Below are 13,578 nucleotides of genomic sequence, written 5' to 3'. Positions count from 1 at the left end.
TCTCTCTCTCTGCTCTGCTTCATTAAACTCAATTAATTTTAAATATGCAGGATAGGCCAGATGTGTGTTTAAAGTAATATCATCCTCTCCCCGGTGGATATCAGGAGTAAGTCTATTTATTATTAATATTAATAAATATAATAAATATTAATACTAATAATCGATATTAATGATCACAATAAACTGCCTCAAAATTGATAGTGGATTAAAATGTTAACGATTTGGAATGGTAATTAATATTAACATCACCATTAATAATCAAATAATTATATCCGCCATGAATAGTACTTAAATCAATACAAAGTGATGCTGGTAAGAAATAATGATTAGTATTAGGGACTAATAATATTGTTCAATGACATTAATATTAATAATTGATACTAAGCGTGCATAATCAGGTCCTTAAAATAATTCTCTATAATTAACAATGGTATCCTATTATTAGTACCATTGAGAATTATTAAAATCGATCATTGATGTGTAACAACCATGTTATTACTCTTAATACCACAGGCAGTGTACACGTACCCGGAGCTCCCCATCCGCCGCCACGCCCCGCTCCCCTGCGGCTGGCGGCTCCTGTTCGCCGGGGGCTGGGAGACCCACTCCCCCTGCGATCCGCGGCCCGCAACCGCCGCCACACCACGCCCCCCGGCGGCGGGCGGCCCCCGGTAGCCGGGGGATGGAGGACCCACTCCCCCCTATCCGGGCCCCCAGCAGCCGCCGCGCCACGCCCCCGGCGGCGCATGGGGGCCCCGATGGCCGGGGGTGGGACCCAGCTTCCGGCGATCCTGGTCCCCAGCGGCCGCCGTTCCACGCGGCCGGGTGGCCGGGTGCCTCCGATAGCCGGGGTGTGGGGGACCCACCCCCAGCAATCCGTGGCCCTCAGCAGCCGCCACGCCACGCCCCCCGGCGGTTGGGGGCCCCCGATCGCCGGGGGGTGGGGGCCCACGCCCCCATCCGGTCCCCCAGCAGCCGCCACGCCACGCCCCCCAGCCTAATGGGCGTGGCATGGTAGTGGCTGGTGGCGTGGCGTGGCGTCCCCCAGCCGCCGGGGGGCGTGGCGTGGCAGGTGCTCTGGGCCCGGATCGGGAGTGGTGCCTCACCCCCCGGCGATCGGGGGCCCCCATCCCCCGGGTGGCGTGGCGTGGTGGCTGCTGGGGTCACCATCAGCTTGGGACTACAAGCTGATGAAAAACGGGAAGTTTCATTTCCGGCTTCCATGTAAACGTTCATACTGGGCCGTAAAAGCAGATAAATTAGATATGCCCTTATCCTGAATATATATATTTATATTTTCTTTTATATATAGAGAGAGAGAGAAAAAGAGAGAGAGACAGAGTCAAGCTCTGTCACCCAGGCTGGAGAGCACTTGCGGGATCTCAACTCACTGCAACCTCTGCCTCCACTTTCCAGTCAATTCTCCTGCCCTGCCTCCTGAGTGGCTGGGAGTATAGTTGCGCACCACCACATCCCGCTAAAGTTTGTATTTTTAGTAGAGACGGAGTTTTATCTTGTTGGTCAGGCTATTCTCAGTCTGCTGAGCTCGTGATCCACCTGCCATGGCCTCCCGAAGTGCTGGGATTACAGGCTGGAGCCACCACATCTGGCCTATCCTGCATATTTAAAATTAATTGAGTTTAATAAAGCAGAGCAGAGAGAGAGAAATAGCGGCCCGCCCAGCAGCTCTGAAGCTATCTCATGGAAGGTTTAGTGGGGAATCCTGACCCAAGTCCAATCTCCCAGCTCTAGACATTTCACCAACAAAACAGGAAGCCAACACATTCTGGATCTTCTTTCCAAGATAAAATCGACCATTTGTAATATTTTTTTCAGAGACAACGGAAGCTGAAAAATAATTGCTGAGAAAGGAGGAACTTTTCTAGAAGGGCTTAAATCCAAAAGGCTATGGGATAGTAATGAGAAGTGGAGGAGAACAAAAAAGGCATGGAAAGTAAAATCAGGAGGCAAAACAAACGTTTTAGAACAGCCAAGTGTGGGGAGTTGGAAAGTGAAGCTTTGAGTAGAAACCAGAATTACAAAATTTCAGAGCTGGAAGGAGCCTTATAAGGAAGCAGAATTGGGCCCGAGTACTAAATATTTGCCAAAAATCACACAGGCAATTAGTGGCAGACAAGAGAGGACCTTCATTTTTATGCAACCTCTGCCCCCTGGGTTCAAGAGATTCTCCTGCCTCAGCCTCTTGAGTAGCTGGGATTACAGGCACATGCCACCACGCCCGGCTACTTCTTGTCTTTTTAGTAGAGACAGGATTTCACCATGTTGGTCAGGCTGGTCTCAAACTCCTGACCTCCTGATCCGCCTGCTTCAGCCTCCCAAAGTGCTGGGATTACGGGCGTGAGCCACTGTGCCCCGCCCGTTGTAATGGGTTCTATTTTGATTAATAAAGATGTGTTGCAACCTAGTTATAAAAATTTAAAATTCATGGTCCAAAACCACAATTACTTTGGCACCAACCTAATAACATAAGAATTAAAAGAGATCTTTATATTAGAGAGCCCATGGATGATGAAATAATAAAGAATATTACAATCTCCATAACCCACAAACTTGGTAACTTAGACCAACTGGATGAATTAAAAGACAATCTAAGCGGAGTGAGTCGAGCCAGCATCGCCGCGATGGTGTTGTTGGAGAGCGAGCAGTTCCTGACGGAGCTGACCAGACTTTTCCAGAAGTGCCGGACGTAGGGCAGCGTCTATATCACCTTGAAGAAGTATGACGGCCAAACCAAACCCATTCCAAAGAAAGGTACTGTGGAGGGCTTTGAGCCCGCAGACAACAAGTGTCTGTTAAGAGCTACCGATGGGAAAAAGAAGATCAGCACTGTGGTGAGCTCCAAGGAAGTGAATAAGTTTCAGATGGCTTATTCAAACCTACTGAGAGCTAACATGGATGGGCTGAAGAAGAGAGACAAAAAGAACAAAACCAAGAAGACCAAAGCAGCTGCAGCAACAACAGCAACAACAGCAACACCAGCAGCAACAGCAGCAACAGCAGCACAGTAAAGGGCACAAATTTCCTGCTTTCACCAATTAACCACTGAATTGCTATTTTTTCCTTTTGGCCACATAGCTAGGTTTCTGGTTCCCCCACAGTAGGTGTTTTCACATAAGATTAGGGTCCTTTTGGAAAGAACAGTTGCAGTGTTTATAGGGTAGTTGTAAGAATCTAGTTTATTTTGCATTTGGCTAATTGGTCTGTGTTGCATGGTTATATTCTCCTGGATTATAGATTAAAAGTCTCTGTAGACATCTCTGTGAAGAGCAAGCTATCATTAAACGTGTCTGTTTATCAAAAAAACAAAAAAGACACAATCTATTAAGACTAAAACACAGGAGAATAGATCATCTAAATATATTTATATCTATTAATAAAATGGAATCAATACCTAATAACCTTACAGAAAACTTACGTATTCCAAAAATCTAACATTCTGTCATGTTATTCTAACTGGTGGAATTCGGGGATTTCCATTTTCGTAAGAACATAGGGGAATTGCACACATTTAATTTTAGTGCTCATTGGTCAGGAAACCTATGTCCACTATAGGATACAGCAGAGCAATGCATTATGGAGAATTTAGGCAAGATAATATGATTTTCAGAGTTAAAGGAAGACAACCTGTTTTATGTACAGTCATTCCTCATAATATCACAGGGGATACCATATTTAAACTTTGGGGTATCCCCAGGGATGATTCTTATTTGAGCCACATGTGAATTTCAGACACGGAGGCTTCCCAACTTTGGTGGGACCCGCCCCCCGCGATCTGGGGTCCCCAGCCGCCGCCACGCCAAGTCTATATTGGGAGTCATATCGCAATCTTCCTCCTGAAGATTAATTACATTATCCCAGGTGTGTGTCTACTCCCAGCAATATTGCCTGTCTATATTCCCTCCTTGGACGGAAATTTGAAGCAAAATCATTGGGTGAGTGTACACCTTTTGTGATGTTTAAATTAGTATCATCCTCTCCCTGGTGGATATCAGCAACAATCTATTAATTATTAATATTAATAACTATATTAAATATTAATACTAATACTCGATATTAATGATCACAATAAACTTCGTAAAAATTTATGGTGGATTAAAATGTTAACGATTTGGAATGGTAATTAATATTAATACCACCATGAATATTCAAATAATGATATACGACATGAATGTTACTTAAATCAATACAAAGTGATGCGGGTAAGAAAATAATGATTAGTATTAGGGAATAACAATATTGTTCAATGACATTAATATTAATAATTAATACTAAGATTGCATAATCACGTACTTAAAATAATGAAAATTAACAATGGTATCCTATTATTAGTACCATTGACAATTATGAAAATCGATCATTGATGTGTAATAACTATATTATTACTCGGAATACCACAGGCAGTGTACACCTACTTGTGGGCCCCCAGCCGCCGCCACGCCACGCCCCCCGGCGGCTGTCGGACCCCCATCGCCGAGGTCACCACAACCAAAATTTTTAATGGGGGCGTAGTAGTTTGAGTCCGTGGATTTATGTGTTTTTTTGGCTGCATTAGTAAATTAAAGCTCCATAGGGTCTTCTCGTCTTATTGTTTTATGCCCGCCTCTTCACGGGCAGGTCAATTTCACTGGTTGAAAGTAAGAGACAGTTGAAACCTCGTGTTGCCATTCATGAAAGTCCCTGTTTAAAGAACAAGTGATTATGCTACCTTTGCACGGTCAGGGTACCGCGGCCGTTAAACATGTGTCACTTGGCAGGCAGTGCCTCTAATACTGGTAATGCTAGAGGTGATGTTTTGGTAAACAGGCGGGGCTAGGCTTGCTGAGTTCCTTTTACTTTTTTTAACCTTTCCTTAAGTGCATGCCTGTGTTGGATTAACAGTACAAATAATACTGGCTTGTTTATATTTATTAATATTGGGCTGTTAAGCATCGGTGAAGTATTTTGGTCTGATTTAGGCTTATGTGGTGGAGAAGATGTTCATGTTACTCAAACTAACATGATTGCTTCTATGGTGTAATAGATTAATCCAATGTGATGTGAGGAGTTCTATGAGATCTTTGGGATTTTTTAAGTAGTTGATGTTGAGCTTGAACGCTTTCTTAATTGATGGCTGCTTTTGGGCCAACTATGGAAGTTAAATTTTTTACTCTCTATGCAAGGTTTTTCCTAGTGTCTAAAGAGCTGTCCCTCTTTAGACTAGCAGTTAAGTTTACAGTGGGATTATGTAGTTCTGTGGGTAAACTTAAGGTTGAACTAAGATTCTATCTTGGATAATCAGCTATCACCAGGCTCGGTAGGCTTGTCACCTCTACCCAAAAATCTTCCCACTATTTTGCCACATAGATGGGTGTGCTCTTTTAGCTGTTATTGGGTAGCTCGTCTGGTTTCGGGGAATTTGGCTTTAGTTCTCTTTGCGAAATGGTCTCTAGTTAATTCATTATGCAAAAAAGGTATCGATCGGAGGAGTCCTTGCTATTTTGTGCTTGGTTTTTTTTTTTCATCTTTCCCTTGCGGTACTATGTCTCTAGCGCCTAGGTAAAATTTCTATCGCTATACTTTTGTATATGTAAATGGTTTGGTATAGCTAATTTAGTAATAGTATTAATTGGATTTTTGGGCCAGTGTTGGCTCAGGGCAATCAAGTAATATTGATATCTTCTGGGTGTAAGCCGGATGCTTTATATTGAGCTATGCCTTGTTTTATCCAAGTGCACTTTCCAGTCACTTACCATGTTACGACTTTCTCTCCTCTGTATAAATGTCAGGGGTGTTTGTTAAGTTAGTCCTTAAACATTTTGAGGAGAGCGACGGGCTGTGTGCGTGCTTCATGGCCTAATTCAATTCAGCACTCTATTCTTAATTACTACTAAATCCTCCTTGGACTTTTAGATTTCATAAAAGTTTTGTAGAATTTTCTGGGGTAGAAAATGTAGCCCATTTTTCCCATCTCATCATAGCTACACCTGAGCTAACGTTTTTGTGTGGGCGTTTGTGCTTACTTTGTAGCCTTTGTTAGGTTTGCTGAAGATGGCGGTATACAGGCTGAGCGAGGGATGGTGAGGTGGATCGGGGTTTATCGGTTATAGAACAGGCTCCTCTAGGGGGATGTGAAGCACCGCCAAGTCCTTTGAGTTTTAAGCTGTTGCTTGTAGTGTTCTGGCGAGTAGTTTTGTTGTTTTAAACTATTGAAGTTTAAGGCTAAGCATATGGGGGTATCTAATCCCAGTGTGAGTCTTAGCTTTGTGTGTTCAGAAGCTTTAAAGCCACTTTCATAGTTTATTTTACATCAGCTAAGGTTTTACAATTTAGATGAGTTTAGCTTTTGTGTTTAGATCTAAAACACTCTTACGCTGGTGTCTGTTAGCTCGGGTTAATAGTATGGCCGCGGTGGCTGCGACGAAATTAACCAACCCTAGATATGCATAGCTTAGTTAAACTTTCGTTTCTTGCTAAAGATTTGTCACTGCTGTCTCCCGTGGGGTTGTGGCTGAGCAAATGTTTTGAGCTGCCTTGCACGTGCTTGATACTTACTCTCTTAGTCACTGTGACTTATAGGGTGTCTTCACTGGAGTAGGGATGCTTGCATGTGTAATCTTGCCAAGAGCTCATAAAGCAGGACCAAACACTATTGTTCATGGGGTGTGTAGACCCGTCTAGGCATTTTCAGTGTCTTGCTTTGAATATATTAAGCTACATAAACGGGAAAGCATGTAGTTTGTGGAGTACTGTCTTTGGGGTTGTGGTGGTAAGGACGTGAGATTGGTGTGCGTAAGTATTTGGGAAAAGAGAGGGGAATGGGCTCAGAGTGGTAGGTGAAGTAATTTTTTTATTATTGAGGGAATGGCAGTTGGAGTTGTGCATAGCTAAAGATGACAATGCAAGCTCTGGCCGGGTGAATGTTAAGGCTTTTGTTTTTGGGTTTGGCAAAAGTGAATTTGTAGGGGAAGGCCTGAGATGATGGGGAGGGGGTTTTGTTGTAAGTTTGTTATGATGATTGTGATATTGGCGGGCGTGCTGAGCGGTTAACTATTGATATGTCTTACAAGCATGGATTAACTAACAGCGCCGCTGTGCTTCACTTTGGGGACACGTTTAAGGGCAAAGTAATTTTAAAATTTCAGCATTATTTCAAGACATTGAGAGCCTATTAGCACAGAATCCCTGTGTCTGAATGAAATCAAACAGTTCTTATTAATTATTCATGTGCCATGAATATGTAGCCTTATTTTTTATAATTGCCAGTCAGTATACTACCACTTTCATTTGTTGAAGTACTTAACAGTAAGTAGAGCTGTAATTTCAACTGTTTAAAGCATATGGAAGAATGTTTAAATGTTTAATTAGAACCACTTTTTTAGTTTCATAGAGATTTTTTTTCTTGTCAACGAGGATCTTTAATTATTTAAACCAAAAGAAAAACAGACCAGAAAAGACAACCAGTAAAGCTCGGAACTGCGAAGGTGGCCTCGTTCCTTAGTCTCGGGTTTTGCTTCCTGGTTTGTGACGTGGTCAAGCCTTGTCTTTGATTTCCTAACACAATTTGTTCAAGTTGGAAGTGAGTGTGAAATTGGTTAGTCTAGCTTATTCTTTCACGGATGAGAAGTGAATTATCTTCAGCAAGGTGGGTGCAGGCGTGGTCCCCGGGGGTCACTGTGTGAACAGGCGGCCCTTGTGGGGAGCCAATTCGTCATCACTGGAACAGTAGCCCAGGACACTTCCCGGCTGGCCAGCCTCTTCCTAGAACCCCACACATTGCAAAGGATGGAGTCCAGATCTATCCATAAGAAACGAGGGTGGTTACAGAAAGCACCACGATCTCAGCTGAGTGGCTTGAGACACCCCAACGTTGGGGCACCTCAGCATCCTGTGTGGCTCAGGCGGGTCCAGCAGGAGGGCCGGCCCATGGAGCTGCGGCCTCCACCCTGAGAGTGAGGGCTCCTTCCCCCAGCGCGGGTTAAAGCACCGTTGTCCACCTGTGCAGTGGCTGTCCCTGGCCCTGGAGGGCTGAAACCCTGGGTCCTGCCACTGGTCCGGGATCCGTTTCCCCTTCCTGCAGTTCCTGTGTCTGTGTGTCCAGGGGGCTCCGATCCCTGTCTCAGGACCATGGGTGAGGGGTCAAGTTCACCCGCTTTGGAGCTGGCCCGGATCTTGGTTCTGTGGATCCTCGCTGTGTGGCTCTGGAGCGTCCTCAGGAGAGGGATCCTCACAGCCGCCTCTTGGGGCCATGAGGAGAATAATAGGATGCCCCCGGGTACTGCTCAAAGCCCTGGCGGGGCCAGCCCTGTGTCTCCACCAGTTCCTTTGCTCTGTGCTGCCCCCCCCCCCCCCAGTGTCACATCCGCCACCTTATTTTCTTTTCCTTGGACAGGCAGCGAACGCTCCGCTGGTCTTGGCAGCCCCTCTCTAGTCTGTCCTCAAATCACTTCCTGATGGACACCGTGACTAGCCATCGCGTGACCAAAACCCCAGAAATGAAACCAACTTTCCTATAAGCTGTACAGAGCTTCCAGCCCCACTTTCCACAGGCTGTCCTCATTCGCCATGGGATCTGTGGTTCTCACCTGGGCTGGGGCTCCCCTGGCATCTGGTAGAGAGTTCAGGGATGTCCCTCCAGGCCCAGTACAGTCCCCCAGCAACTGCCCATTTTTAGGATGTGTTTGAGTTTCTGTGATTTTTCCTGCCTGAAGCTACTGGGCTGGCTCTGAGTCACCGTCATGGGACTTCATGTTGCCCGACGGGAAACGGCTGGTGGAGGGCTGCACAGAGGCTTACGGCTGACAATGAAGGCTTGTTTGCCTCTTGGGACAGCGATTCAAGCTCTTTGTGATTGTCACCATAAAGAGTGACCCGCTGAGGACATGGCTGTAATTCAGGGTGGCAGGGTTGATTGTCATGGTTGATATCAGGTACCTGCCTCTAAATGATGGTACCCGTAGTGCGGCTCCAGGAGGGCAGCTCTGCCAACACACGTGCTCCTGGGCCCCTGAAGACAAGGTCGTGTTGCCAGCCGGCCTGCAGCTGTGGGTGCAGAGGGGTCTACAGGGCACCGAGTGCCTCCCCAATTGCTTGTGGGGCCCAGCCCCCCGTCCCCCCTGGTCCCCAGTGCGGCTCCTCCCAGGATTCTCCCAGCCCCGTGCACCCCCTCGTCTTCACAGCTTCCGTAGTTTTCTCGTGGGCCCCAGGTGGGCCGCCTGGGCAGGGTTCGTGTGTTAGTCGAGTTCTCTCTAGCCGCCCTGGCTCGTGGCTCAGCAGGTCCCTTCCAATGAGTCAGCCAGCTGTGTGCCTGCATGTTCAGGATACTTGTCAGGGCCTTCCTCAAGCAAGACGAGCTCACCTCACCTCATCCTTGGGACTTTGGAGCCCGCCCTGGAGAGACTCCAGCACGTCCAAAGGGGCCGTCCGGGCCCTGCAGGCTGGTGGGAGTGACTTCTGAGCCACTCGAGACCACACTTTGTGTTCCTACACCCACAAAGCCACTTCAATGCCATGTTTTGGTGCCGTGTGCCTCACAAGTGTGCCACACAAGCCTGCACGGGGATCTGAGCGGGCGCTGCCTTCCTCAGCTATGCTGGAGTTTTGGGGCAACTGGAGCACTCGTGGCTGTGATTCTCGCCACTGGGCTTCCCTAGAGGGTCTCACCCGCAGCCTGAGGACCACACGGGCCACCACGGAGCCGCCAGGTGCGGCGTTGGTCCCACTCAGTCCTTCTCGACTTTGGTGACAGAGGAGACAGCAAAACTTCAGCTGGGAGCCCCAGCCTTCTCTGTTTGGGGTCCTGGGACTGACATAGCACAGCCTGCCATCCACGTGCTGGGGCCCCGCCGTGCTGCTCCCTCCTCTGGTCAGGGCTGCGCCCTTGGGCTGTGTAGCTCCGGGTTCTCGCACTCAGGGCCCAGGGAGGGTCTTGGATGAAGAGAGAAGAGAAGGCGGCGGTTTGAGCCCATTTGTGTTGGCTTCATCTTTGCCTCTTGTTCCTAGTACATTTGCAAAGTTTTCGAGATGAAAACTCACAAGGGATTTTTAATGACTGGAATCTGTGAATTCCACGGAGCCAAGTCTGTCCACTCTTTCACCCCACCTCATTTCTCCCCGTTGGGCTGATTTTGGCAGCGTTCCTAGGGGCAGGGACGGAAGGGTGGGGCCCCCCTCGCCCTGTGTCCCTCCCCTCCTCCCCTCAGCGCCACAGCATTTCGGTGTCATCCCCTTCCCTGCCAGCGTCCTCATGAAAACCAAGTGCGGCTGGAGGGAGATGCCTGCACCCACTCCCTGACCTTCCGCCAGCCTGGCTGCAGCGCCTCTCCGCAGGCATCTTTCTGGTGCTGCCTCCTTGCCCCTCCCATCACCTGACGCTCATCTCCTGAATCTTCACGCGTGTGCTCCGTGCAGCCCCTCACGGCCTCCCTGGAAGAGACAGTGTCTCACGTCATCAGAATGCTCTTCTCTGTCCACTGAATAGTCCAACACAGAATCATTCCTCGTGATTATTATGCTGTGTTAGGTAGAACTGGATAAAAGAAAAATTGAATTTACACATTACAGTCATCAGTTGAAGCTTTTAATTGCATTAGGGAATTAAATGAGAGCATTTGAGCTTCTCGATTTCAATTGCACATCTTCATATCCCCATCACCCCATACCCAGTGTCCAACATAGCTCTTGGTCTAGGAGTTTCTTGATAAATGCTTTTTGAATTGAACTGACTGAGCTTACATTCCCACCCAGAGTTAGAAGCCAGTCCTTGAACAAATTGCCTTTAGAACATGAGTTTGACTTTACTGGGGTAAGGGGTATCCTACACGATAATTCCTAGTCAATATCGGGTATTTAGTCAAATCGACTCAAGTATAGAGAAGCATAGGCCCATCTGGTGAAGGGCGGGCACGGTGCTTTAGGTCCATTCCCCAATATCAACTATGAAAATAAAACGTTGTCAGCTCCAATTACAGCCCTGTCCTCAGCTGGTCACTGTTTACGCTAACAATTATAAACAGCTTGAACTTGCTGTCCTAGAGGCAACACCCCCTCCATCTCTCTGCAGTGTAGTTGCCTTGGTGGATGGAACATGCCCTCTCCTCCCTCCCTCCCCTATCCCTCCCTCCCCCTTCCTCTCTCCCTCCCTCTCCCCTCTCTCTCCCTGCTCTCCCCCCCCTTCTTCCTGTCTTCTTCACCTTTTCTCCCCACCTTCTCTCCTGGCAAGAGCAGAAGAGAGAGACCTCCGGAATCTTCTGCTTCATCCAAGCAGCTTGGGGGCAGCATCACACAGGCATTTTGCTGCCCCGCAGGTGCCTCAGGGCAGCCTTTCTAATGGGAATCCTGGAATCATGTCTTTCCTTAATGTGTCCTAAAGGCTGGAGACATGAGTAAACATGCTCCATGCTCAGTCCTGTGATTTGTGTATTTCTTGGACTTACTTTGAAATTAACTAAATGATCCCCAGGTAGAGCATGAAAAAAAAAGAAAAAACAGGCTATGGTGTTTGAAACAACAAACCTTTGGTTTGTTGGTTTGTTCTTAGACCTTCACAGGCTCCTAGGTCACACTTTTCAGTTTCTCAGCGAGTGACATTCTCGTGTCAGCCTCTTGTTTGACGATGTCAGCCACACAGAAAGAAGCACTCCGTAGGCCCCGTGCTCAGCACCTTGGCGTGAGCTCCTGCCATCTTCTGTTCATGCTCATCACAGCTCTGTGCAGTGGGCGTCGTCCTCCACAGGATGGAGGATGGAGGGGAAGGGTGAGTGATGGCAGGATCACATGAGGGTTCTCTCCCGAGGTAGGGAGCGGAACCGGCCCAGGCCTTAGTGCCCATCCATCCTTCTTCCTCCTCCTCTGCCTCTCTGTGACTGTTTGACTCAGGCTGCAGGGACAGACATAGTATGTGCAGAGCCTGTGTGCACCCCTGGGAATGTGTGCTCATATTGGCAGGGAGGGATGAGTGTAAGCGTGTGTCCACACCGTGGCGGTGTATGCTGGCTTGGCAGGGACAGATGTGAGCGGTATGGAATGTTGTGTGCACACCTTGGGGATGTGTGCTGGCATTGGCAGGGACAGATTGTACAGAGCGGTGTGCACACCTCGGTGTGTGCTGTGTTGGCATGGACAGACGTGAGCGTGTACGAGCGTGTGTGCACACCTGGGTGTGTGCTGGTGTTGACAGGGACAGAGTGTACAGAGCTGTGTGCACACCTGGGGGTGTGTGCTTATGTTTTTTTGTAAGCGGCAAATCGTGGCCCGTTGCGTCGGCGGCCCTGCGCCCCTGCTGAGTCCGTCAGTGGCCCTGGGTTGGGGTCTCCATCTCCCCAGACAGCACTCGAGTGGCTTGAGGTTTCAGATTCTCCTCTATGGTACTTGGCCTCCTCAGGACCAAACATCAAAACCAGCCAACGCAAACTACAAGAACGTTCAATGCATCTTCAGTAGGAAAAACAAAAGCAATTGGAAAAATTTTCCAACGTGACCCCGTGGTTAAGCCGTTAGATACTCCACCAACAGATTATCACTTTAAAATTCACACCAATTAAAATGGTTGTGAGAGTTGCAGAGTCACCACTAAACCTTGAATAATTGAAGCATTCTGCTCCACTTGCTTACAAACTAGGGTTGGGGATACCTTTCAGTCCAAAGTAGCAACCTTCTAAATCCAGCTTAGATGCGAGGCTCCCACTGACACAGGAAGAGACAGTGGCCCTTGATTATTCTCTGTGTTCAGATATTTGTTCTTTTTTTTTTTTTTTAATCCTGACCATCACTTCTGCTTTTCCAATTCAAACTAAAGGGAGTTTAGTTCTGTTTTGGAGAAGCTGTGGTTAGTGGTTTCTTTTCATGGTTTGCTTAATCTCTTAAGTCTGGTGCTTACATTACCCAATAGACTTTTCTTGAGTACACAGTGCCTAACCCAGGGCTCTCCCTCCATATCTGCTCCCCAAGGCTCCCTAGGAATGGCGCGTAGATCCAGCCCCTCTCCGTGTGCCGTTTTCTTTGGTCAAGGTAGGTTTGGCTCAGAGAAGAAAAGAGCCTCCAGTTAGTGCTCTGACTGCTTGCTTGTGAAATGTTTAATGATAGGCCCTTCCAAACTAATTTACACATTGATAGTTGTAGCTTGAAGTATCACTGCAGTCATAAGAAGAAAACACTCCCATAAAGTAGATTAGCAGAAAAAACCATAAAAGTTTAATAAACGCAAATCAAATGGTGTTGTAAGAATGTACATGTGGAAATGCTCTCAGTCCAGCCAGATCCAGCTGTGGCGTCAGTCCACTGTGGCGTCCTCCTGTAAATACATTCAGCCACGTGTGGCCCTGATCGCAATCACTACTCTGAATTGTGATCCAGAATGTCTTGGGGCCGATGTGGGACTGTGCCAGCCTGAGTGATTGGACGTCACGTGTGTGATTTGCTTAGCGCGCCAGCTGGCTGAGTGGTGGCCACCCTGCACTCGCCACGTGCAGCCGTTATTCTGGTGATGGGTTTGCATCCGCGGCTTGTCCACCTGGGCTACTTAAAGTACTGGGAACCCAACGCGGGGGTGCCTCCCGACATGGGAGCTGTCTTTTTTATGCA

The 13,578-nt window shown here is 47.7% G+C and overlaps 1 pseudogene across 1 annotated transcript; it reads left to right on the top strand.

Annotated features, from left to right (window-relative positions):
* Positions 1-2,642: 2,642 nt before the first annotated feature.
* Positions 2,643-3,324, top strand: LOC104659122 (annotated as a pseudogene). Its single transcript, XR_747550.2, has one exon. The product of XR_747550.2 is annotated as a signal recognition particle 14 kDa protein-like (transcript).
* Positions 3,325-13,578: the final 10,254 nt, after the last annotated feature.

This window comes from Rhinopithecus roxellana, chromosome 9 (genome assembly GCF_007565055.1).
Source record: "Rhinopithecus roxellana isolate Shanxi Qingling chromosome 9, ASM756505v1, whole genome shotgun sequence".
NCBI lineage: Eukaryota > Metazoa > Chordata > Mammalia > Primates > Cercopithecidae > Rhinopithecus > Rhinopithecus roxellana.
The sequence above is the reverse complement of the archived record's forward strand: the minus strand, read 5'-3'. Positions and strand labels throughout refer to the sequence as shown.